We start from the raw sequence: 27,236 nt of genomic DNA on the forward strand, positions 1-27,236 counted from the left end.
AATTGCATTTTGATCATGTCCAGTGAAAGAAGATACCTTTTGTGAAAGAGTTCCTACTCTTTGTTCCCTGAATTACAGACAGTGCACTAGAATTATTGAGCAACAATGATAATAACATTTTTGATAGATAAATGAATGAGTGGTAGCTAAATTTCACTGAACACTTACTATGCACCTGGTTGTACTCTAAGCAGTTTGCAAGCACACTGTTTATTTAATTCTTATCATAGTCATATTGAAGTAGGCACAATTATTTATATTGTGCTCCTGCTAAGCAAGGGTACAGAGAAGGTACAGCTGGCTCAGCATCTCACACTAGTGGGTAGCAGAGCCAGAATTTTAACTTCAGCAATTTGGTTCCAAGTTTTCCTCTACAGCACTGGAGAAGACTGAGCTAAACTGAGCCAAGTGACCCCTTCAGACCCCGGGTCTAACTACACAGAAAAACTATCAGTCATTTTTTTTCCTGAAAGACCAGAAATCAAGCAACCATTAGCACAGAATTGCTCCATTGTCTTCCCATAAATCTGTTTAAACATACAACACTGGTTGTTTTGTTGAAATTTCCTGTTTATTATCTCTTGGTGAATGGGATCCTCTTAGTAACTCCTGGTCCTGCAATGTCAAATTGTATGAGTAGAAATTCCCCAAAGAGAGCAGAAATCATAGCATCATTCTCACATACAGTGATACCATTTTTAGCCATTTGGAATGAAACATTAAGCTAAACTAATCTATTTTTTTCTTTCTCAACAGAAAAATCCTTTGATTCCAAATAGAAGTTGACATATGACAGAATACAGTGAAAAGGAGTGGAAGGACAACAAGATTGATTTAAATCTTAACCACACAATGTAAAATCAGTTAGCTTCCCTGGCTTAACCTGACAGAAGATGTTGAAGAACACATTTATAACTATGTGATTAGCAAGTGTTCTCCCAACAAACAATTGCAACTTTCATATGGACTACAATTTAACTTAATTAAATGCTTCTACATGAAATACTGATTTTAAGTAAAATGATAAAGTTACCTAGGATATCTAAATATTAAAGGAGAACATATGCAAAAAGCAAGTAAGTTCATTTAATATGATTTATGGAATAAATGTCATGTTTTCATAGCATAAAATGAAAGAGTAATACCTCACCATTCTACTTCATAGCTTTTCATTAATGCAACTAAGTATAATAGGATTCAGACTAAAGAAAAATCCATTAGCACTGTTGTATAAAACTTAAATAGTGCCAATGAAGAAATATATTTGTTTTTGAATTTTGTGTCAGATTTTCATTTCTATATGGGAGAAAAATAGGTATATGTATATTTCATTCACATATTTTATTTTTGCATTATAGCACTTTATTACATTATTAAAAAGCATTGTATTTTATTTGTTTTTCATATTTTATTATAATATTATATATCATATATACATACTTTTATTTGTATTCATTGATGAGCCTTTTACCTGTTGACTAGAAGGTAAAATTCAAAATGTTATATAAAGCTGTAATATATCATAAAACAGACAAAATTTAACTAGAATTATCTATATATATATACTAATTAAATACATAATTATAATTTTCATGGACCAAGCATGGAATTGAGCATTGGAGATACCCAAGAGAATATGAAATATGACATATGTCCTCCTGTAGAACTATATCTGTTCTAAGATTCTATACACAGATGTAAAGTTAATATGTATGATCTTCATGTCTAATTACCCGGATCAAAAAAACATCATGGTAAATTTCAAGTTGACATACACAATGCCCCCTCCCTTCAGTAGCCAGAATCAATAAGTGGTGTTGATTTTCCCTTCATATTTTGTCTATACAAATAATTCTGGAAATGAATCAGCATATGAAAGAGTGCTCTGTACCCCTATGTTTATTGCAGCTCAATTCATAATAGCTAAGATATGCAATTAACCCACATGTCCAGCAACTGAAGACTAGATACAGAAATTATAGTATATATACATTATCGAATACTACACAGCAATAATAAATTGAAATCCTTTCATTTGCAACCAAATGGTTGCAACTTATTTACTGAAATAAGCCAGTATCAAAAAGACAAATGCCATATGGTCTCTGATTTGTGGTAACTAATAGAGTACCTAAAAAGTATTCTACGGGGCTGGTGCTGTGATTTAGTGGATAAGGCCACAGCCTGTGGTGCCGGCATCCCATATGGGAGCCAGTTCGACTTCCAAGTGCTCCACTTCTGATCCAGCTCTCTGCTATGCCCTAGGAAAGCAGTAGAAGGTGGCCCAAGTCCTTGGGCCCCTGTGTCCATGAGAGAGACCCGAAGGAAGCTCCTGGCTCCTGGCTTCAGATCAGCACAGCTCTGGCTGCTGCAGCCATTTGGGGAATAAACAGTGGATGGAAGACCTTTCTGTCTCTCTCTCTCCCTCTCTCTCTCTCTCTCTCTACCTCTGCCTTTCTGTAACTCTGCCTTTCAAATAAATCTTTAATGAAAAGTAATCTATAGGAGTGAAATTGATAATTTGTGATGCGATGATTTTGAATAGCCTTTATCTTGCCTATTGAGGAACATTGATTTTTGTTAGTTTGTTTTTGTTTATTTTTTCTTCATACAATTTGTTGAACTCTCTACTTAATGTAGGATTAATCTTATGAGTATAAAGTTAACTGAAAACAGATCTCTGTAAAAAATAAAAATGAGAATGTGAGAGGGGGAGGAAGAAGGGTGTGAGTATGGATGTGAGGGAGGAAGGGTGGGAAGAATCACTATGTTCTAAATGCATGAAGTTTGTATTCCTTGAATAAAATTTGCAAAAAAAGAGATAAAATAATTCTGGAAAGATAAATAAAACATAAAGTAACACATATCATGCAACCAAGCCATGTTTGTCAAGGTGTTAAATTGTGAGTGTACCAGTACAAGAAGATAAAGCTCTAGTGTTTATTCCACTGTGTACCCATAGTATTCTGCTATAATACTTCTGGTTTTATTTTAAAATTTTACCCTACCTAAAAGAACATGGGATTCCTGTTCATTGACAATTGAGTGTGAGTTCTGACATTTTTTTTTTTTAATTTCTAGATAGGAGACCATGGTTAAGTCATTTTACATCTCATACTTTCTACTGTGTAACAAAACATGCTAATTATGCATCTTTAATAGCATTATCATTAAAGACTGAATAAAGTAATTTTGAAACACTACACAAAATATGTGGTATTATATTAGATGATAAATGCTTTTATTGAATGTAAATGAAAGCACATAGCTGAGATATTTCATTTATTTCACTGGATAGATGTGTTGTATATTGCAGTATAACAAAATTCCTCAAAACTTAGGAATTCAAGAGTGAGTGGATTAGCTGGATGGATATGTCTTGGGATTCCTCAAAGGATGTAGTCAAGAAGTTGGCCAAGGTCAAGATATCTAAAGATTTGACTAAGACTAAAAAATTGACGTCCAAGATGACTCCCTCACATCACTGATAATTTAGTGTTGGCTGTTGACAGGAGACCTCAGTAACTTGTCAACATGGACCTTTTTTATAAGGTTTTTTATGCAGCTTTACAGTATGGTGGCTTGCTTCTTCTAGAACATGTTACCCAAGAAATACAAAGGCAGAAACCATGGTTTGCATTGGAAATTACATTCTATCATTTCCATAATACTGTCTGTTTTACACAATTCAGTACTTTTTAATGTGGAAGGAGACTATACAAAGGAACACATAGGAGCTGGAAAGAATCATCAGGATCCATTGGAGGGTAGTTTTCACTGTGAACTTCAGGAATTCAGAGGTAACTGGCTCAATAAGAGGTCCCCATGGAGACCTTTCTGATCATGTAGGGATTTTTCACATGAAATATTCTTATATACATAGAAAACACTTCTGTTAAATATTTCTGCTTTAGGATTCCCTTTTCCCACATGGAACAAAAAACTTCTTCCACTGCCAATTTTCTTTTGACAGTAGATTCTCATGATATTTTCAAGTTTGGTCCCAAAATTCAATGAACCAAGTTCAGCGCTTTCTCAAAGGCCTATGAAACTGTGACTATAGTTCAAAGAAGCTTTGTATCTCAGTATGAAGCAAGCTAAATGGTCCCTCAATGAAATACATTTTTATAACTACCAGCAGTTGTAGGCCACCTGAGAGTTTTTTACTAACCTTAATGTTAATATGGAAATGTTGAACTTGTACATCACTTTCCAAGTAAGGATGATAAAGAATTATGAATATTTCCTACATGTAAGACCAAATGAATGATATACAACTAGTCAGACACAAGCCTTGGGCATTAGTGGCCATCAGTCTAGTTGAGAAGATAGATACTATAATAATATGACAGAAAGGGGAGCAAATTGCTATGGAAGCAGAAATGAAGGTCATGCATCCCATCAAAAGCACTTTTCAGAGGAGACAATGCTTGAGATAAGTCTCGAGGTCAAGGTTATTTAGGTGCTATTTAGTTGTCTAGGTAAAAGAATGTAATCTGGCAAAATAAACAAAATGAGGAGGAATAAAATAGTATGGTAGTCCAAGGAATTATAAAGAATTATAAAGAGCTCTGCATTTCCTGGAGTCTTAGATCTGATCTCCTGTTAAGTAGACTGAGGTGAAGGTTTACATGTTGGAGGTTATTTGATCCGTGTTCTGGGAAAATCACTTGTGAGAGAATGAAGGTTCAGGATTGAATCCAAGGAAAGGTGAGACAGTTGCAAAAGAGGCACTTTCTAATCTTAAGAGGCATTCTGGAATGGGATTTATCTTGCAGAGGCACTGCGAAGTGTACAGGACTTTGTGTCTTTGCATTGATCCATAATTGTATCTGTAAACCTAGACAGGCAGGGCAAACCTTGGGCAAAGAAACAACTTATTATTTCTGGAAAGATTTTCGTCTGAGATTCATCAGCAGCCAACAAAGCTAGGAGAATGTATGCGTGGCATTGAAGAAGGATTTGTGCAGCCATGAGAGTGTATATTACACTAGAATACAAAGTCATAGTCATAGGAAAGGAAGAAGAACAGATAGGCAGGATGTAGGTTCTGGCTAGCCTTAAATGTATTCTACACATCTTGAACTACACAAGTAGTTCTACAAAGGTAGGCCCTTGTTTCTCAAACATTTCCACCTAAAAATCCTTTTAGATACTTAAAAATTATTTAGGATTCAGAAAAGTTTCTTTTCTTATGAGTTATAGCTATTTGTTCTACATCATTAGAATTTAAGACTGAAAAAAATAAATTTTAAAATATTTACTAATTCTGTTATTTTAAAAACAATAAAACAATTTTCTATAATCATTGATAAACTTTTTCATGAAAAATAACTATATTTGCTTGCAAATGAAATAAATATTAGAGAAAAGAGTCCTTTGTATACCTTTGTGAATCTCTAAAATATTTGCTCAATAGAACACAGCTGAATTCCTGTATCTGCTTAGGCTGTAATATGCTACTTATCATAACCTCAGAAAACTCCACTGAGAACCACTGAAGTAGGACATAAAAAGTCACAGAGATACTTTAGGAAGTATAAACCATAATTAGATTTACTACCATGATTGTGCTATAGAGAGCAAGTCTAGGGCCACAAAGTCCATCTCAGTGGAGATGGATTATGAAGGCCTGAATTCATTAAGAGGTGCACAGATGGATTCCAATTATATTTCTGAACAAAAATTAACAGGATTTGGCAATTGTATGTAAGGTGTGAAAATCCAGAATGACTCATATTTTCCCACTTGAATGCTTGAGTGGATCAAGATAATACATAAGCACATCAAGAATAAAGTTCAAAGGGATCACATAAATAAGACCAGTGTCTGCTAATAATAATTGATAGAATTAAAGGAGAGAACAATCCAACAGGGGGAAGCGGGATACACAGCAGACTCATAGAATGACAAATGCCCAAAACAGCACTCTGGCCTCAGAATCAGCCCTTAAGGCATTCAGATCCAGCTAAGAAGCCAATAAGAACATTTCATGCATGGAAAGCCAAGACATTGTGGCAAAAAATGACCTAAATGAAAGATCTCTGTGAGTGAGATCCCAGTGGAAAGAATGGGCCATCAAAGAAGGAGGTACCTTTCTCTGAAGGGAGGAGAAAATTTCCACTTCAATTATGGCCTTGTCAAATAAGGCCAGAGTTTGTGAACTCAAGAGGTTTTCATAGCCTTGGAAACTCATGAAAAGAGCCTCGAGTGATTACTGACATCATAAATAAGAGTGTCAATTGTTAAATCAACAACAGGAGTCATTGTACACTTGCTACCCATGTAGAATCTCCATCCTTAATGTGTTGTACTATGAGATTAAAGGGTAAAACTAGCCTTCAAACAGTACTTTATACTTTGTGTTTCTGTGTGGTTGTGAACTGTTGAAATCTTTACTTAGTAGAGAGTTGATCTTCTGTATATAATGATGGTTAAAGATGAATCTTAGTGAAGAATAGAATGGGAGAAGGAGTAGGAGATCAGATGGTTTGCAGGTAGGAGGGTGAAAATGGCGGGGAGAACCAATATAATCCAAAAGTTGCATTTTCAAAATTTATATTTATCAAAAGTTTTCTATAAAAAAAAGGGAAAAAATCAAGTTCATTAGAATTTAAGTGACACTCTAGGGTTGGGTTCAACTACTGTCTTTAGGTACAGTTCTCAGCAGAACCTGAGGCAGGTATTCTATTGTAATTTGTTGGATAAAGGGTCTCAGGCTAGGAAGGGAATGGGAGGCACCATGGGAAAGGGGTAAAACCTAAACACGTGCATGGTATCAAGGAGAGATTTGCTTCAGCCTGACCCTGTGGGGATTTCCACATCACACATGACACCAAATAGTGAGCCCCATTTTGAGTTGAGTTGAAGTTTTGCATACCCAGATCAGCCAGAGATTAATCAGAGCCTTCTATGTCAGTCATCGTCTTTTTAACTGAGGGCAGTTCTACAGGAAAATGGGTGACTACAAGTTGCTGTCAGCTGTAATGCAGAAAAAAAGAGTACCTTTTCCTACCCTCCATTTGGCTCCTCTCTGAGGTCCCAATAATAAAATACACACTAATAAGGAAAAAAATAACACAATTGTTTAATAGAAGTTTACTGTGACATGGGGGCCTTCAGAAAGGAAGATCCAAAGACTCAGGGAAATTTTATTAAGATTAACAAAGAATGGATAGTGGTTTAGACATTGGATTGGACAAAAAGGGGATGTGTCCTCATAGTAATGATCTGGGAGAGGGGAGTACTTATCAAGGCCTGTTTGTCCAGAATCTTATTGGCAATAACTCTTTCACTAGAATCTCTTGAGGTAATCGGCAGGTGGTGTATGGCTGTAGGGCAAAGCGAGGCTATTCTGCACATAAACTTAAGCCATGTCCCAAGTTGCTCCAGCACACTGCTCTGGCTAAACCCATTTGCCACATGGCAGAATACAACTACTGCCTTTTCTGTTTTCACTTTCCCATCCATAGTTTGAGAGATTTGAGCCTGATGATTGTATTACCTTCCTGCCTCTTGGTGCTGCTGATATTCTGTTTCAATGACTTAAACATTTAACAAATTCTTTTGGCAATTATATAGAAGCAATAGCCCTCTTCATAGTAAAATTCCCATTCACTAGTACATACATACACACAAAGTTTTCCTTGAAGTCTTAAAATTCAACCTTTGACTTCCTTCTGGGGGTTATTGACCATGGTTCTATCACTATTTGACTAGGGGCTTTAATTGAAAATTAAGCAGAAGACCTATCTACACAATCTTCAGACTATAAAGGAAACCAGGGGTCCACCAAAATACTCAGTCTACCATATAAACTGAAATGTCTAAGGAAATATTCAACATCAGGGGACAAGTGCAACACCACTCCCAAAAGAAGAAATGATCACTGGGAAACAGAAGAAACCATTCCACAAGCTATTCTCACAGTTTCAGTGCCAAATAAATGGGAATAAGTGCATGCCCTACTTTGATGTATGGCTCCTGAAATTGACACTGTATGATTTTTCCTTTCTAGAATGTTGATAAGAAGCTGAATTCATGGAGAGCTGCAAACCCCTTAAACCAGAGTGGTTTTCATGACCTTAGTTCACTTTTCCTTGTCTGTTTTGATCTCCCACTTAGTGCTGAGCCCAAATGCTGAATCATAGGAAGGCTTCAATACACAGAAGGCTTACAGGAGGCTTTAAGGACCACCGTGTGCCCAGATAATTTGACCTCATGGTTAACATCAGGCATGTTAAAAGTTATTTCCAACCTGAGGCCATGCACTTGCCTTTCACCTCTCCTCATCAATACAGAGCCACGGTTTGTAAAAGATCCTATTTCTTTGATTTTATTTTGTGGTTTCAAAGGTAGGAAAGAATTTCACCTAGTTTTAAATTATAGCTAACTGCAGGTAAAGAATGTTTCTGTGTGTGTCTTGGTCCACTAGAGCCAAGGATAATATAAGGAACCAGCCCAAGACATTAAACTGTCTGCACCAATTGTGGCCATTGTGTCTGGGTTCAGGTTCCATTAGTGAGCAATCCTTGTTAATGGATCTTGGTATGGGGGCTTGTGTCCCAAGTGAGGACATCAGGCCAATGAATGGCTGGCACTTACAGAAGTTTTGGGAAAGACTCTGAATCAGGGATGAGAGTACAAAACTGAGTTCCAAACTTCAGGGAGTAACTACCTGCACTTATTCTAAGTCCATGACAATCCTGAGAGGTAAAAAGCTTGTGAAGTTGGTAGAGACTAGAAGTAATTTAAACATTCACCTTGTGTCCATCCACAAATCCCAAGCTCCTCATGCTGATTCCCTGGTTATTAGAAATCTATGGTTTATAAAGAAAATATCATGCTCTATGGGTTGATGATGAGGTCAATTTCACAACTGTCTTTTCTCATTTTTAAAGGTTTATTTATTTATTTGAAAGACAGAGGTACAGCAAAAGAGAAAGAGAGAAATAGGGATTGATCTTCCATCTGCTGGTTCATTCCCTAAGTGGTCACAATAGCTGGGGCTGGGCCAGACTGAAACCATGAGCCAGAAAATTCCTTCTGCTCTTCCAGGTGGTTGACAGGGGCTCAAGCACTGGACCATCCTCAGGTACCCTCCTAGAAGTATTAGTAGGGAGCTGGATCTGAAGTGGAGCAGCTGGGACTCGAACTGGGCACATATGGGATGCCAGCACTGCAGGTGGCGGCTCATCCATCTACACCCTGTGCCGTCTCCACAACCATTCTTTCTAAAAAACAGTAACTAGAAAAAATTCAAAGTGCATCACAGGTAGTAAGAGTATGAATGCTTTCCAATGTTTATTTCAATTATGTTTATGTTTGTACTTGTGTATTTCTGTATGTAATATAAAACTAATTTTTTATCATGGTCATTGGTAAAAAAGTTCAAAAATCATTATTTAGGTGATCTTGAGGCTGAATTAGAAGAGCAGTGCTTCTCTTACTCTGCATGTCAGGGCCTTTCCTAATGCAAACAGAAGAAAATCACTCCTTCTACAGTCATGTTGGTTTTCTTTATAAGGAATTTATTTTTAAACTGAATCAATTGAAATGAACATCCATGTGCCTGTTCTTCCTACCCTCCCTGAGACTATTTCTGGGGATTAGCATTCAGTTTTCACACCAGAGGCCTCTGTTGGCCTGCTCTGACAATGCCCTTTCTCTCCCTCCCTCCTTCCCTTCTTTCCTTTCCACCTCCCTTCCTTGCTTCCTTTCTCTGTTGGAGGACTGGAATGAGTATTTCAGAGTCAGGAAGGCTTAGTGGCCAAGGCAAACTGTGGTTGGAAGCTGAAATTGTAGCAAATAAGCAATTAAGGTGGATACAATGTCTCCACACACCTTCCACAAATATTCCCATCTTGGAGCAGGTCCTCATCACCTCACACCTTGATTATTGCCATAGCTCTCAGCTTGCTCCTGACTCCAGGTCCTCCTCACACAACTCCATCCTGTTCACATGTGTCAAATTAATGCTTCAAATATATTGTTGTCATCATGAAATTTTACTGCTCAAAATAACTGAAGGCTCCCATTGCCTGCAAGACAAACTTGAATTCCACAGCAGGCTCTTCTGGACTCTGCACAATCTTCCTTTGATCTGTCTGGCAATACTTATCTGCGGATGCTTCTCCACTTGAAGTCAACTCATTTGTTGCATGATCTCTTAATATATCGCCCAGTATTCCTCATCCATTTTTCCTATCTCAAGTTAATAGATTTCCCCTTTGTTTGAACACATACAGAATGATTCATATACTTTCTTTAAAATATTTCTATGTCTTCTTATCATTACTTTTTAATTTTTTTTCTTTTTAATGGAATTGATTTCCTGTAGTTACTCGAAGGTATATCAATCAGAGAAAAATCTCCTGCCATGTCCCTTTGCCCATTAATGTCCAATATTTACTATTTGAAATTAGAACCAACCTCTATTGAGCACTACCAAAAACTGCTAAAAATTACTTATTTAATTTAATTTTCAAGTACACACTGTTCTACATCTTCTTTACAGGTGATGAAATGGAGGAAAGAGAAGTTAAGAAGAAGAACTATGAAGTAAGTCAGAGCTATCTTTCTCCCTGGAGAGACAGTCTGTAGGCTCATCAACTGCACCACTGCCTTCAAGCCTACAGAACAGTGAGTCTTAAATATTTTAAATGCTAAAGGTTCCTTCAATACAAAAACTGTGGGACTTATTTCTAGAAAAATGGATGTATTGCAAGCTGAAATTTTGCTTACAATTTCTGGTGGCCTAGGCCTTGGAGGCCATTTCTGGGTCTGCAGTGCCCATGGAATTATGAAAGAAATTCCCAGGTCACAAGTGGTATGACAAAACAGTCAAATGAGAGCGTTCTGCCATGTCCTCCAAAATTGACTCCCATTATACCAGCAGGATTGTGTAATATTACTCATGAGATTGGAAACTTGGTGCAATATAAAGGGAAGATATGAGTGAGTTTATTTTGTGTGTATGTGTGTATGTGTGCCTTCCCATCACATCTAACAAGTCCTAAGCTTAGTTTTAGCCTTATCCGTGTTATAAGAACACCAAGTGTTACAAGGTGACTAGTCTCATAGGGGGTTATTCTTGCTCTTATTAGATCAATAAGAAAGCTAAACTCAGAGAGATTATTTGGCCTACCTATGGTTACACAGCTGACACATTTCTCTGCCCCTTCACTAAACCTTGATGAAAACCAGTATATGCAATAGAAAATCAGAACAACTATAGTTAGTTTATTGAACCAAGGCAAAGTTGAAAGCAGAAAAAAAAATCTGGAATTTGATGTTAAAACCCATTAACAATAAGTAATAACAATGGTGCCTTAACAATGATTCCAGATGCCTGGACTTCATACTTTCACCTGCAGATGATAGCTGTCAGTATCTGCAGCCCATGCAGAATAGCAAAAGCGCTTTTGGAGAATGTCCAATGGCTGCTATAATACATACATGCGGCAAATACCTCCATAAATGTTAATATGCTTCTCAATGTAAACTAGGCTTTCAGGTCAAAATTCACCTGGTTTACTCCATGTTTGCATTCTGGTGTAATAAGTGTATTTAACCACCAGAAAAAATGAGTATCAGCAGCAGTTTATTTATGGCTCACTTCTGCCTTTCAAAGTCTCTGTTTCCAGAACCCTTTACATTTTCTGCCCCATGAATTCTTAATGAGTTCCAGTTGAAAGTGCCACAGTTCTACATTCAGGCTATTAGAGTGAGAGAGGGAGAGGGAGAGAGAGAGAGAGAGAAATGTGAAAAGTGTGTTTATCCCCAGACTCCCAGGACTTCCGACTGATATACCTGCCCCTTTTTCCTCATTCTTGGCAAATGTTGGCAAATATGTTAGCAGTTGGAAAGGCCTGCTATGTTTTTAAATCCTTTTAATCCTCTTTATAGTAACAGAAACATTTGAGGTTGATCTTTGAAGACTCTGTAGAGTGCAGAACACCTGCAGCTTGGCGCTTTGTGTTAAAAAACACCCAGTGTGAGCTTAACACAGTTCGGCAGGCACAGAGCAGGGCCCCAGAATCCTCCCAGAATAATGAGGGTCTCTCTTCCCCTCTGACCTTGCCTTCCCCAGTTTAAACCTGCTCTGGTAAATGGCACCCTTGCCCTCTGACCCTCACCAAATGGCTCAATGAATCACAGAAGGGCTCATAAAAATGATTTGCCAATATGTCAGGAAGCAGAAAAAGCTAGGTTGATTCCAGTTTGGGAATCACTCAAACCACTAACAAATTCCCCTTTCTTTTATTCATTTGCTAGAAATATTGATTATCCACGATCACAGGCAATGTTGATGAATCTTACACCCAGATAGAAAAAAATGGATATTGCATTGTCTTCTCTTTATTCTTTCTTTCAAGCAATGGAGCAAAACTAAAGTTGTTCATAATCCCTCTGATATCTGCAGACATATGTTAATAGATTATTAGTTGTCTATTTCTCAGGATAGAGACCATATTTGTTCCCTACCATTTTATTCTGTGTTCTCTTGTATCAGTTGCTCTACTAGTAATCTTTGAATAAGTTAAAAATATCCTTGTTCTATTTCAACTCAATATACAAATATTCATATATATCTAAAGCATACACATATGAATTAATAATGATTAATAAAAGGACTCACTATATTAGTTTTAGATGGGAAGACATTTGGGGTTAAATATACTTGAAAAAGAAATACAGCATTTTTATTTTAAGGTTTATTTTATTCATTTTAAAGGAGAGTTAAAGAGAAAGAGAGAGAGAGAGAGATCTTCCATCTGCTAAATCACTTCCCAAATGATTACAAGAGTAGGGGCTAGACCACAACAAAGCCAGGACCCTGGAACTCCATCTGGGTGCCCTACATGGGTGTAGGAACCCAAAGACTTTGGTTGTCTTCCACTGCTTTCCCAGGCACATTATCAGGGAGCTGGATCAGAAGTGGAACAGCTGAGTCAGACTGGTCAAGCCTTATAAATGATACTTCAGGATGTGCTACATACAGAAACAGAGAAAGATAGTCAGCATAATGAAATAATGTTAAGGCAGAAAATCTAGGAAAAGCCCAAAGGAAATCTAAAACAAACAGTAGGAATATTTGTGGGAAAATGGCAAGACCAAGTGGTAGCTATCAATAATAACCTAAAATGTTAGTGGCCTAAATTCTTCAATTAAAAGGTACAGACTACTTGAATGGATTAAAAAACAGGACCCACCTCTTTGCTGCCTACAATCAACACACCTGACTAACAAAGATACACACAGCCTGAAAGTGAAAGGTGGAAAAAGATATCCCCTGCTAATGGAAAGCAAAACAAGTAGGAGTAGCCATCCCAATATCAGACAAAATAGATTTTAACACAGAAACTGTTAAAAGAAAAAAGAAGGGTATAATATAATGATTAAGGGATCAATTCAATAGGAAGATGTGACTATAGTAAATGAACATGCAAACAATGTTAGGACACTTGGCTATTTAAAGCAAATGTAAATGGTTTTAAAGGGAGACATAGGTGCCAATACAATAATAATGGGGGACTTCAACACCCACTTTCATCAATGGACAGAACAACCTGACAGAAAATCAAAAAAGAAACAACAGAGCTAATCTACAATTCGGACGAAATGAACCTAATGATGTTTATAGAGCATTTCGTCAAAAGCTGCAGAATACACATTCTTTTCATCAGTGTGTGGAACTTTCTCTAGGCAATAAAGTAAATCTGAATAAATTCAATAAAACTGAAATTCTACCACCATGTATCTTTTCTGACCACAATGGATTGAAGCTGAAAATTAACTTGAGAATGTAGAAAACATGGAAACGCATGGTGACTGAACAACATGCTCCTAAATGGATAGTGAGTTATAAAAGGAATTAAAACATCCTATCCTAGAAATGAATGAAGACAACAATGCAACATATCAAAAATTATGGGATGCATGGGCCAAAGCTGCAGCACTGGCATCCCATATGGGCGCCAGTTCATGTCCCTGTTGCTTCTCTTCTGATCCAGCTCACTGCTAATGACTTGGGAAAGCAATGAAAGATGGTTCAAATGCTTGGGCCCTCTACCTACATGGGAGCTGGAAGAGGCTCCTGGCTCCTAGCTTCAGACTGGCCCAGTTCCAGCCATTATGGCCATTTAGGGGGGGAACCAGCTGATGGAAGATCCCTCTCTCTCTGTCTCCCCCTCTCTCTGTAAATCTGCCTCTTAAATAAGTAAATGACTCTTAAAAAATTATGAGATACAGCAAAAGCAGTGTTAAGAGGAAAATTTTTTTTTTGTAATCACTGCCTACACCAAGAAATTGAAAGGGCATAAAAATGACTTAACCATGCACCTCAAAAAACAAGAAAAATAAGAAAAAATGAAACAAAAAATTAGTAGGAGTAAAGAAATAGAAATTAGAGAATAAATTAAAACTGAAACCAAAAAATAATACAAAAGATCAGTCAAATGAAGAGCTGGATTTTTTTAAAGACATATTTATTTACTTGAAAGTTAGTTACAGTGAAAGAGAGGCAAAGGCAGAGAGAGAGAGAGAGAGAGAGAGAGCTCTCCATTCACTTGTGCAGTCCACAGATCTCCACAATGGTCAGGGATGGACTGGACTAGGCTGAAACCAGGAGCCAAGAGATTCATCTGGGTCTCATACATAGATGCAAGGGCCTGGGGACTTGGGTCATTTTCCACTGTTTTTCTAGGCACACTAGCATGGATGAGATTCCCATGTTGTAGGCAGTGACTTTACCCATTATGCTATAGTGGTTGCCCCAAAGAGCTAGATTTTTAGAAAGTAAACAAATTGACACACCATTGGCTCAACTAACCAAAAAAAGGGGATGAGAAGATTCAAATTAATAAAATCAGAGATAGAAAAGGAGACATTACAATGAAAATCACAAATATAAATGAATCATCAGGAATTACAACAATCAGCTATATGCCAACAAATCAGAAAAATATGGAAGAAATGGGTAGATGTAAGACACATACAATCTTCTGAAATTGAGTCATGAAGACCTAGACAACCAAAATAGACCAATAACCAAGACAGAATCAATAATAAAGATCCATCAACAAAGAAAAGTCCAGAGCCAGATGGTTTCACTGTTGATTGTATAAGACTTTGAAGAAGAACCAATTCCAATTCTTCTCAAGCTATTCAAAACAGTTTAAAGAATGAATCCTAACAAACTCCTTCCATGAATTCCACCTTAATTCCAAAACCAGAAAAAGATACAACAGAGAACTATAGACCAATACTACTGATGAACATAAGTGCATAAATCCTCAAAAAAATTAACTAATCAAATCCAACAACACATCAGAATGATCACTCACTTTCATGAAGTAGTATTTATCCCTGGTATAAAGGGATGTTTCAACATACACAAATAAATATATATGATATACTACATTAACAAATTGAATAAAAACTATATAAAAACATTTATCTCAATAAATGTAAAGAAAACACTTGATAAAATACAACATCCTTTCATGAGAGAAACCTTAAGCAAACAGAGTATAGAAGGAACAAAGATCAGTACGATCAAGGCAATATATGACAAACCCACAGTCAGCATCACATTGAATGGGGGAAAGCTGGAAGCATTTCCACTAAGATCCAGAATCAGAAAAGGATGCCTACTCTCACCACTACTATCAATATAGTTCTGGAAGTTTTATACAGAGCAATTAGACAAGAAAAAAATTAATGGGTTAGAAATTGGAAAGGAAGAAATCAAAATATTCTTGTTTGCAGATGATTTGATTCTGTACATAGAGGAACCCAAAACTTCCACTAGATTACAAGAACTTATAAGAGAGTTTGGCAAAGTTGCAGGATATAAAATCAAGATGCAGAAATCAATAGCCTTTGTATACACTAACAATGCCATGGCTGAGAAAGAACTTGTAAGATCAGTCCCATTCACAATAGCTACAAAATCAATTAATCAATCAATCAATAAATGCCTTAGGATGAATTTAACCAAGGATATGAAAGATTAGCACAACCAATATTGCAAAACATTAAGGAAAGAAGTAGAAGAAAAATCTTCCACGGTCATTGACTAGAATAATTAATATCATCAAAATATCTGTACTACTCAAAACAATTTACAGATTCAATGTAAAGTAAAAATTTGTTGTTAAGTAAAAATTCAATGCAAAGTAATAATTCAATTTGAAGAAATACAAATGGTAAACAAATATGTGAATAACTGCTCAGCATCACTAGCCATCAGGGAAATGCAAATCAAAACCACAATGAGATATCTCCTCACCCCTGTCAGAATGGCTAAAATCCAAAACAGAGAGTAACATGCTGGCAAGGATGCGAACAAATGGGAACATTTAAACACTGTTGGTGGGAATGTAATTGGTGCAGCAACTGTGGAAAACAGTGTGTAGATTTCTTTGAAAACTAGAAATATACTTGCCATATGATCCAGCAAACCTACTAGTGGGTATATACCCAAAAGACTTGATCACAGTATATTAAAGAGATACCTGAACCACCATTTTATAGTGAACTGTTCACTAGAGATAAAATTTGGAATCAACCAAGGCAGCCATCATCAGATGACTGGATAAAGAAAATGTGGTATATTTACACAATGGAATATTATTCAGCTATAAAAAGAATGGAATTCTATCATTTGCAGCAAAATGGACACAACTGGAGGCCATAATTTTAGTGGAATAAGCCAGACCCAAAAAGAAAAATACTGCATGTTCTCCTTTATATGTGAGAGATAAAGTTTAAAAAACAAACAAAAAAGAAGATAAAAGAAAGAAATGTCTGTGTGTATCAGTATTGCTGCAAATATAATTTTATAAAACTTTGTTTTTTTTTAACTTTTATTTAGTAAATATAATTTTTTAAAGTACAGTTTATGGATTGCAATGCTTTTCTCCCCCATAACTTTCCTCCCACCCACAGCCCTCCCATCTCCTGCTCCCTCTCCCATTCCATTCACATCAAGATTCATTTTCAATTATCTTTATATACAGAAGATTGATTTAGTACATATTAAGTAAAGATTCAATCAGTTTGCACCCACACAGGACATAAAGTGTAAAATACTGTTTCAGTACTAGTTGTAGCATTAATTCACATTGGACAACACATTAAGGACAGAGATCCCACATGAGGAATAAGTACACAGTGACTCCTGTTGTTGATTTAACAATTCGACACTCTTGTTTATGGCGTCAGAAATCACCCTAGGCTCTAGTCATGAGTTGCCAAGGCTATGAAAGTCTCTTTGATCTTATTTAGACAAGGTCATAGTCAAAGTGGAAGTTCTCTCCTCCCTTCAGAGAAAGGTACCTCCTTCTTTGATGGCCTGTTTTTTCCACTGGGATCTCACTCGCAGAGATCTTTCATTTAGGTCTCCTTTTTTTTTCCCAGAGTGTCTTGGCTTTCCATGCCTGAAATACTCTCATGGGCTCTTCAGCCAGATTCGAATGCCTTAAGGGCTGATTCTGAGGCCAGTATTCTGTTTAGGACATCTGCCATTCTATGAGTCAGCTGTGTATCCCACTTCCCATGTTGGATTGTTCTCTCCCTTTTTTATTCTATCAGTTAGTATTAGCAGACACTAGTCAGGAATGATATAATCCAGGATGACTTCGTTTTGTAACAAATGCTACTAATAGTCAAAAGGCCCTTTAAAGTATTATTTAGAGCAAAAGAAAAAAAGTAAAGGAGGTCTAATACAATGAACATATTCAATAACATTAAGAAATAAACACTGAAACGGTGAGCAGAATTTCTTTATTCCACTTTTGTCCTATTCTCTACTAAATAAAAAGAGTGATCTTGAAATTGAAAGGATATTTATATTATCACATTTAGAGGAACTGAATAAGGAAAAACTTCTTGACTAGGTATTCTGTCAATATAGAACAGGCAAAACGAAGACATTAATTAATAAAGGAAAGAAATTACACTAAAACAAAGTTTACACATATATCATCCACATGTAAATATATTAACAGATATATAATATTATAATCATACATGTAGAGAGGAGTTGTACACAGGTGGAGTACTGAGTGATAGCTGTTGACTTCACATACAATTGATATAGACACATACGTATACTCACACTGGGAGGTCAATCAAGGGTCTGTTATTTGGAAAAGACCCATGGAGGTTCCTTTGACATCATACTGTAGGGATCTCTGAAAACAGTAAAAGTAACACCTTGCATTGGGTAAAAGACAATTGGAGTGCTTGTTTACCAGTTCATCCAATAGTCAGTGTTCAAGTGCTGCTCTCAGGAAACCACTAACTCCCAGGAAGACTGTGTGTCTCTCAGCATAGGCAACATGAACTCTGATAGCTGAAGCAGACCCACCTCCCACCCCCAAAGAAGTGCTGCAGCTGGTAGAGGAAAGTGTACCTGTGGCCAGTGTGCAGGAAAATGAAAAGGGATTTGAAGTGATGTTGATTGACTACTAAGAGCTGCAGCTACACTCTCTCCCAGGAGTATTTCACTCTTTTTTCAGTATTCTCGCCCGTTGGAAGACTATTTAGAAAGCAGAGGTAGAATCTGTAAAGTATCTGTAAGAAGGGAGGAAAAACTAAGGTAGATCAAACCTGGACAAAAGCTTGTATGATACATCTAGATTAACAGAATAAAATCTGGCAGAAATAAATGCAAAGCCCATCCAGTTAGCCTAAAAAAAAAATCCTCAGGATAGGTATAAAATGAGACAGAAGTAGTTTAACAGCCATTTATATGGAAAAGGCAAAGCCCTCATAGTTAACCATAGGTTCAATATGAATCAAACATGGCACAACGGGATAACACACCAGACCTCACACAGTGAGGCAATTGAAGAACTAAGGCCGCTTAACCCCGATGAAGGAAGAATTAGGAAGTCTGTGGAAGAGGATTATATTTATCTCATATTACTCTGGAGGGAAAAATTAAGAATAAAGAGCAGAAAGCATAGGGAGGCAAAATCTGGCTTGAAGTAAAAAATAACTTTCTCATAACTAGTGCTAAATAATATCTTATGTGGGCATAAGCCCTTATTGCTTGGAATTGTCTGACGAGGCTGAATGAAATTCTACAGAGATAATGTGAAGGAGATTTTTATTTGGGATAAGGGAGAGAAGGAATTAGATCTGAGAACTCCACATTTTCTTTCAACTTTCAGAATTCTGTGAATTTAGTTGATAATTTTCAATGAAATAGCCAACAGACAGGGAGTGACTGGAAGCAGAAAGAGAAACACCATGGAGCCTGAATAATCCATTAACGGATATATAAGTCTCTGAATTATTGAGATTGGCAGTAGTTGTTGAGCGTCATTCAAAATTCCTGCTCAATTGTGAGTGCTTTAAAGGTAATAAGGAAAAATTGCTAACCTTGGGCATACCTTTGCTTATAGCCATATAAAGAAAGCCAGGAGGGAAAAAGACTTGGAAAACTTCCTTACAGAGAAAAAGGGGAAACTTGGAGGAATGAAAGGAAAGGAAGCACAATAATGGGAGAGAGATATTGTGCATCTACTCACCTTTGTTCACCCCTATTTCCTACTTACTGTTATTTTGGATACATTTAATTTCTTCTCCTCTGGGTTCAATCAACGGCTGACCACATCTGTTCTATTGGAAGTATACGTCATCTTGGTTTTGGAATATAGGCAAATATGCACTTAGTTTTTCTCCAAGCCAGAAGGTTGCACAATGTTTAAGGCTTCTGTCGGTGAAGAGCCAGGAAACAGGGAACAATGGTAACAGGACAGGCAACAGAGGAGATTAGATTGTTGTCATTGTACATGCCTGTGGACCATTTCGGTGACCTTACCAGGAGAGGGTCATCCCACCCATGAAGCAGAAGCTCACACAGATGATAACCACAACTTTATATGAAACTTCCTTCTAAGATCTCAATGTAATTTATCTAATTAACAAATTAACCTTTATAAATTCCCTAGGGAGATGGTAGCATTTTATAAAGAAAAGAAACTAAAGGTAGTGTAGGAACCTAAAGTATAAACATTGGATAGAAAGAGCAGAATGGGAATCTCTGCAACCCAACTCTAGAGTCATACAACAGACCATGCAGACTTTTCTAAACACAGCTTGTTTTATCACTAATGAGTGCTGAATAAGTTGTTACAGGCCTTAGGTAATAACTTAAAGTTACCTGGAGAGACGTTGAAATGACACAATAATTATGTAATATTTATTTTGTTTTTGCAAGGGAATTTTAAAAACTACAATATTGACTCTAAACTTTTTGATCCCTTAAAAAAGGATATGTAGAGCCAGAGTAATCATTCTCTCCTCTGGTAGTAAATTTCCAACCCTAGTTAGAGTTTCTACCAACATCTTTGTGTGATAGGTTTTAGCTGTTTGTGTGTGTGTGTGTATTTTAAATGCACACACACAAACACAACACACATGAATGAGTTATTGGAAGTAAAAGGTCAACTGATTGTTTCATCTTTATGACATTTTCAAAAACAATCTAGAAAATTTTGAGACTAAATATTTTATCATTATTAAGATACAGCCAACATATTAAGTAGTTTCTTATTTTACTTCATAATCAGTGTCAAAACAGATATGAAAATGATTTACACTGAGTACATTTAGAACATTCTTGAAGCAGAAGAGTAGACATGTATTGTGAGAATGAAATCAAAGATTAGGGAAAGTATACCATATAAGGTTTTCTTTCTGGTTCTATGGCTGCTGGAGGATATGGTACTTTGACACAAAGGGAACATATGATAGGCTGCATTATTTCTCCTAGTGAGGTAAATGCAGTCAAGAGTTCCAAAGACCAGTGAACCTGTAGACTAGCTGCAAAGCTAAAAAAATTCAGAACAGAATAATGTTCAAGAAACTTAAAAGCTATTTTTAAGTAAGGATGGACAAAAATGCTTGGAATTCAGTGTTCATTTGCTTTTTTTTATTCCACGTGTAGAGACAGACTATGGAAAATCCCATACGAAAAAAAGAAAACCCAGAAATTAATTTTCTGCTTATGACCCGGGCCAAAATATGAAAACAAAACAAAAGTCACAATGAAAAATACTTGATAAGAGAAATCCCTGAGAATATACTATTTGTTTCTAGAGGCATTAGATAACATGGTTATTTGCATTTAATATGCTGGAAACTCATTTCACAACTGTAAAAATCTGTTTTCTCTTTAATTGTTATATGTGATATGCACATAGAGACAGTGTGAAGGAGAAAATGAAAGGGATCAAGGACAAAAAAATTGACAGAATATATATATATATATATATATATTTCCTTGAATTTTCACAGCCTACTTGAAATTAAAATGAAGTATTTCACACTTCAGATTTTCAAATTTCCCAAAATATTTAAAACTTATAATGTTGAATTTCTAATTCTCTTCTATTCTGTTTTAGCAGTCTCATATAGTTTAGGTGCCCATAAACTAAAATCCACACTATGAATACATTATTGTTGTTCGTAGATTATATTATTAGAAATTAGTAAAAGAAAAGCAAATGTTCTGTACTCTTTCTTTTTCAATTTTTCTTATTTGACAAGTAGAGTTACAGACAGTAAGAGAGAGAGAGAGAGAGAGAAAGGTCTTCCTTCCGTTGGTTCACTCCCCAAATGACCACTATGGCCGGTGCTCCGCTGATCCAAAACCAGGAGCCAGGTGCTTCCTCCTGGTCTCCCATTTGGGTGCAGGGGCCCAAGGACTTGAGCCATCCTCCACTGCCCTCCTGGGCCACAGCAGAGAGCTGGACTGGAATAGGAGCAACCGGGACTAGAACCAGGCGCCCGTATGGGATGCCGGCGCCAGCGCTGAAGGTGGAGGATTAACCAAGTGAGCCAGGGTGCCGGCCCCCTGTACTCTTTCTTTATTTCTGTATATCCAAGTCTCCAACTAGTTTCATTTCCCTTTAACCTGGAAAACTTTTTCAGTTTAATTCTCATGACAATGAACTTTCTTCACTGTTCCCTTTATTTTCAAGATTACTATTACTAGCTATAGAATTATCGTCGTGAGGCCTTTTTCTTTCAACATTTTATAGTATTGAATGTTAAATATCATCCTGATTATTTGAAAGAAAAGGTGTTGATACAACAAAATCTTCATGGAAAATGCATATTAAAATATGCACTGACTTCAAAATGCTTTTCACCTAAATAAACGTTTCTTTTTTTAAGGATTTATTTTACTCATTGAAAGGCAGATTTACAGAGAGAGAGGGAGAGACACAGAGAGTGAGATAGAGAGAGAGAAAGAGAGAGAGAGAGATTTTGTATCCTCTAGTTCACTCCCCAAATGGCCACAAAGGCCAGAGATGGACCAGGAAAAAGTCAGGAGATGGGAGTTTCTTCCAGGTTTCACATGTGGGTGCAGGGGACCAAGAATTTGGGACATCTTCCACTGCTTTCCTAGGCATATTAGCAGAGAGCTGGACCAGAGATGGAGCAGCTGGGACTCAAACCGTTGCCCATAAAGGATGGCAGCTTAACCTTCTACACCACAACACCAGACTCTAAACTTTTTTTTAAGATTTATTTATTTATTTGAAAGTCAGAGTTATGCAGAGAAAGAGAGAGAGAGAGAGAGAGAGAGAGAGAGAGAGAGAGAGAGAGGTCTTCCATCCAATGGTTCATTCCCCAGTTGGCCACAACGGCCGAAACTGCACTGATCCAAAGCCAGGAGCCAGGAGCTTCTTCTGGGTCTCCCACATGGGTGCAGGGGTCCAAGGATTTGGGCCATCTTCTACTGCTATCCCAGGCCATAGCAGAGAGCTTGATAGGAAGTGGAGCAGCCGGGACTAGAACCAGCACCCTTATGGGATGCCGGCGCTTCAGGCCAGGGCGTTAACCCACTGCGCCACAGCACTGGCCCCATGGCCTCTAAACTTAAGGATAATTTTCTAGGATTCTCTTGACAATTTTATTTAATTATTTATTTATCTATTTATTGTATTTGAAAAGGAGAGAGATAAAGAGAAATTCCCATATTCTCATCCACTAATTCACTCCCCAAATGATGGTAACAGGCAGGGGTGATCTGAGTTGAAGCCAAGAGTCAAGAACTCAACCCAGAGCTCACATGTGGGTAGCAGGTAGCCAAGCACTTGAGGCATCTGCTGACTTCAGGGTGTATATTAGCAGGAAGTGGGACTCAAGCAGAAACAGAACTCACAGTCAGGCATTCTGATATATACACAGGCGTCCTGAGTGGAGTCTTCACCACTATACCAGATGCCTGTGTGCTTCTCCATGAGCCATGTAAAATCTCCCCACATATTACAGATACTCTGTTTATTAATACATTATATAATATACATAAGCAATAGTTTAAGATAATATGTCACCCATTGTTTCTGATGAAAGTGGGATTTTCATTTCTGTGTCTCTTCCCTAATGTTAGTATGCTTTTTCTATTATATATACAGCTTAGACCTTGGCGAAAGATGTATGGTAGACCCTTATTTAAGACTATTTGCTCTCCTTCCTCTGTATTCACCCCTTGCACAGCTTTCTCTTCATGGTAATCTGCCCTGGAAATGCCAGCATTTGTCATCAGAAATGTCTATCTCTGCTACTTCAGCTCAAAATGACTGCAAATCTATGTTTAAGAGTTGCCTGTGGGCTCTTTAGCGGTTAGCAAGGATGATAGTAGGGCTTGTCTTATGTGTTTACTTTCTCCAAGGATCTCAGTCAGTCCCAGAATGCCTGTTTTTCAATGCTTAAAAACAAAAAAAAAAAAAAAACAAAAAAAAAAACAGTTTCTTCATATATTTTTCCCAGTTTTATAGTTGGTGGTAGGAGGGCTTGTTTGGTCCCTGTTAATGCCCTCATTGTTAGAAATGGAAGTCTAATAGTCAAACATTTACTCAATTTCTTTGATGAGATGTCAGGATAATATGTATCAGATGCATATGTGTGCTTATTTGTGTGTATCTGCATAATTACACAAGTTTATTAATTCTGTGCTAGCAGGGCTTACAAGCAATAACACACTGTTAACAATGAACATATATAGCATGCAAAATTAGCTTCTAAATACCAATAGAAAAACTTCTAAGACAATAAAAAGGTTGGCTATAAATTTAAGTAGAATAAGCATTGTGTAAACACTAATTGTGTCAAACAAACTAATCAGTTATAAGATATAATTGAATTGAATTCCATATTTACAATAATACCACAAAAATAAAATACCTAGGAATTCATATATAACAACTAACATGTAAAACTATGTAATAAAATCTTTAAAACCTTATTGGAAATAAGATTTGAATCAATAGAGAGCCATACCATGTTCCTGGAAAAGAGGATTCAACATTCCAAACAATGAAATACTCATTGACTTTATTTTTTAAACATTACCAAATCTCAACTAAAATATGTACTTCATTGGAGTTAGAAATGATCATTCTAATGTCAATAAAAAGAAAATAATCAAGAAGAGTCAAACTCAAGGATGGCGCTCTTGTATATTTTTCCCAAAAATAGTGTGAATCATTGTTCAACACTGTAGCCACATTATTCACTTCACCTTACAATCATTAACATGGATTTTACAAAAGTCCATAGCAGGACTCTAAGCAATAATTTCCAAAATTGACCTTCTGCACCTAAGAGTTCCACATCTGTAGATTCAACCAACTGCAGATCAAAAACATGTTTAAATCTAAAACTGTATTTATACTGAACATGTACAGACTATTTTATTGCCATTATTCCCTTAAGTAAATAGTATAACAACTATTTTCACAGTATTTTACATGTTTCTTAGTTATTACAAGTAGTATAGAGATTATTTTCAGTTTATTAGTGGTTATGAATAGTTTAAATGCAAATGCTATGTCATTTAGATATAAAGAACATATAACACATTTTGTTATATGTGGGGACTGGGACACAGAACCACTCCCCCAAGAATAAGTAAGGACAAATCCATTTTAAAAGGAGTTAGAGAAAGACAGGAGAACCATATATGCCTCTGAATTGATTTGATGTTTGCCTGTGAGTCATTGCTAGTAAGCTTTACAGTGAAGGCAGAAGTAGAACTAATTAAATTAATGTGGTTGTATAAGAAAATGAATGGTAAGAAATAGATGATCCACTATTTTATCTAATCAATCATGCATGGACTACAGCTAGCAATTGAAATATTGGATATCTCTATGTGGTATATTATTTCAATTTTTCATTTAAAAAATAAGTTTGTTGTAAAAAACATTTAATCAAAATTTTTTTAGATTTTACTTTTAGTATTATATCATGTTCACTTCATATGTAAATATTATATATACACATATATAATTTTTTGAAAGCAGATACTTTGAACCAATAAAGGTAGCATGATGGTGACCCTAGAATTATGTGTTATAAAGTAGAGGTTTTCAAATAGGCCAGAAAGGGAAAAGGGAACACATTAAAGGGATACTTATTCTTCTATGAGCTGAAGTCAGCTATGTTCCATATTCTACCACTTTCTTCTCCCAGCATCTTTTCATTGTACCATCATTCTTCTTTCTACAAGGGCTGGGATTGGGGTGGTGAAAAACAGAATTTTGGGGCAAGAGAATAATTAAGTAACATTATTAATAATTGAATAATTGAATTCAGTTTAACAATGAAAAATATATTGCACAATTTTTAGGTGCTTGACAAATGAACTGAGATCCAGTTTATTAAAATCAAAACAGCTAAAAATAATGGTGTTGGGAGTTATTTATTCTTTGCAAAATACTTTTTGCCTGACCAAAATCATAATTTATCTTTATGTTTTTTTTTAAAAAAATAGACATTTAGTAATCTTCACCAAAAACAGAAACAGTGAAGCTTTATTTAAGTAGAAAACTCTGTAGAGTTTCAGTGCATCAGGTCTGATTCTATGCTGAATCTATTGATATCCTAGTAGTTTTGTTACTAGCAATGTGCCTAGGAAACCAAAGAACAGTCCACTTTCTGTCCTTTCCACACTTTGTTCATCTCTCTGGTGAAGAGATTCTGGGCTAATTTTCAGCACTAGGCAGGATGCCAGAGTTCAAGGGTTGCCAGGAAGGATGGGAAGCCTCCTTAGATCATTGGCTCCCAGTAAAGAACAAATTCAAACAAAGGAAGATGAGAAGAGGGTGGAGGCTGACTGTGGGTTGCTGACTTTCTGAGTTTCTATTTTAGATCATTTGCACGGAATCATGAGGGCGGATGCCACTGCTAAACTACTAAGAAGGTCACCAGAAATGGGCCTGGCATCTTGGTTCATTTTTTGTCTAAGCAAGTCCTTCACTGAAAGTTCATCAGAAAAAGTTCTTTAGCTTTTTTTGTGAGAACATTGTCTAAAGGTGGAAACTTACACCACATTTTGCCAGTAAATACAGAAAACTGAGCATAGTAAAACTTTAGTTAATTCAACATCATTCAGGGCTCCAGCATAGAAAATAAATATGTATCTTATTAGGGTGATTGTTGTAGAATGTGACATTTCTTCTCTTACCTTCCTGAAATTACATGGTACATTCTTACTGTCTTCTTTGACATGGTCTCCATCTCTTTTCTGTTTCTAAACCCTGGCCACCCACAGCCCACAAAAGCCCTACCCTAAACAAGGCACTGAAAGTCAGCTCTCACTCCTATATATAGTGTTCTCCAGTTCACATTTTTAATATAGCCCATTTTCTGAGACTCAGATTCACATTTACAAATACTCAATATTTTAACTTATATGACCTGTCTAAATAGATGAACGTTTTTAAAAACACCTTAGATAAAAATTCAGGTAATGGTGCTTTATTAACAAGCATGAGTATGGTGCTACAGATGTCCCAAATTGCCTTTTATACTCATAATCCAAGTGTCTGCCACCTGAACGCCTCCAAACCCCCAGACATCTGGAATTCTTTAATAATTAAAGGGGGAGAAAAAGCTGAACACCTCACTCCACATAATGTCCCTCTTTATATCTCCAAGGATTCTTGGAGGAGGGGAATAGGTGGGATGGAAGAAGAGGTTATATTTCTGCTAGTCACCTCTCCTAGTCATCTTGTGCTCCAATTTCCTGCTCTGGTTGACTTCTGAAACTTAGGGGCTGCTTTCTTCCTCCTGTTGCACACATGCCAATGGCTCCCAGATTGGATCTCTCCCTTGAGCTCTGGAATAAATCTCCTAAATATTTTTTCAACACTCGAATTGGATATCTAATAAGCATCTCACACTTTAAGTACACAGAGCCCGAC

This window comes from Oryctolagus cuniculus, chromosome 13 (assembly GCF_051225735.1).
Source record: "Oryctolagus cuniculus isolate XC-2025 breed Fujian yellow rabbit chromosome 13, ASM5122573v1, whole genome shotgun sequence".
Lineage (NCBI taxonomy): Eukaryota > Metazoa > Chordata > Mammalia > Lagomorpha > Leporidae > Oryctolagus > Oryctolagus cuniculus.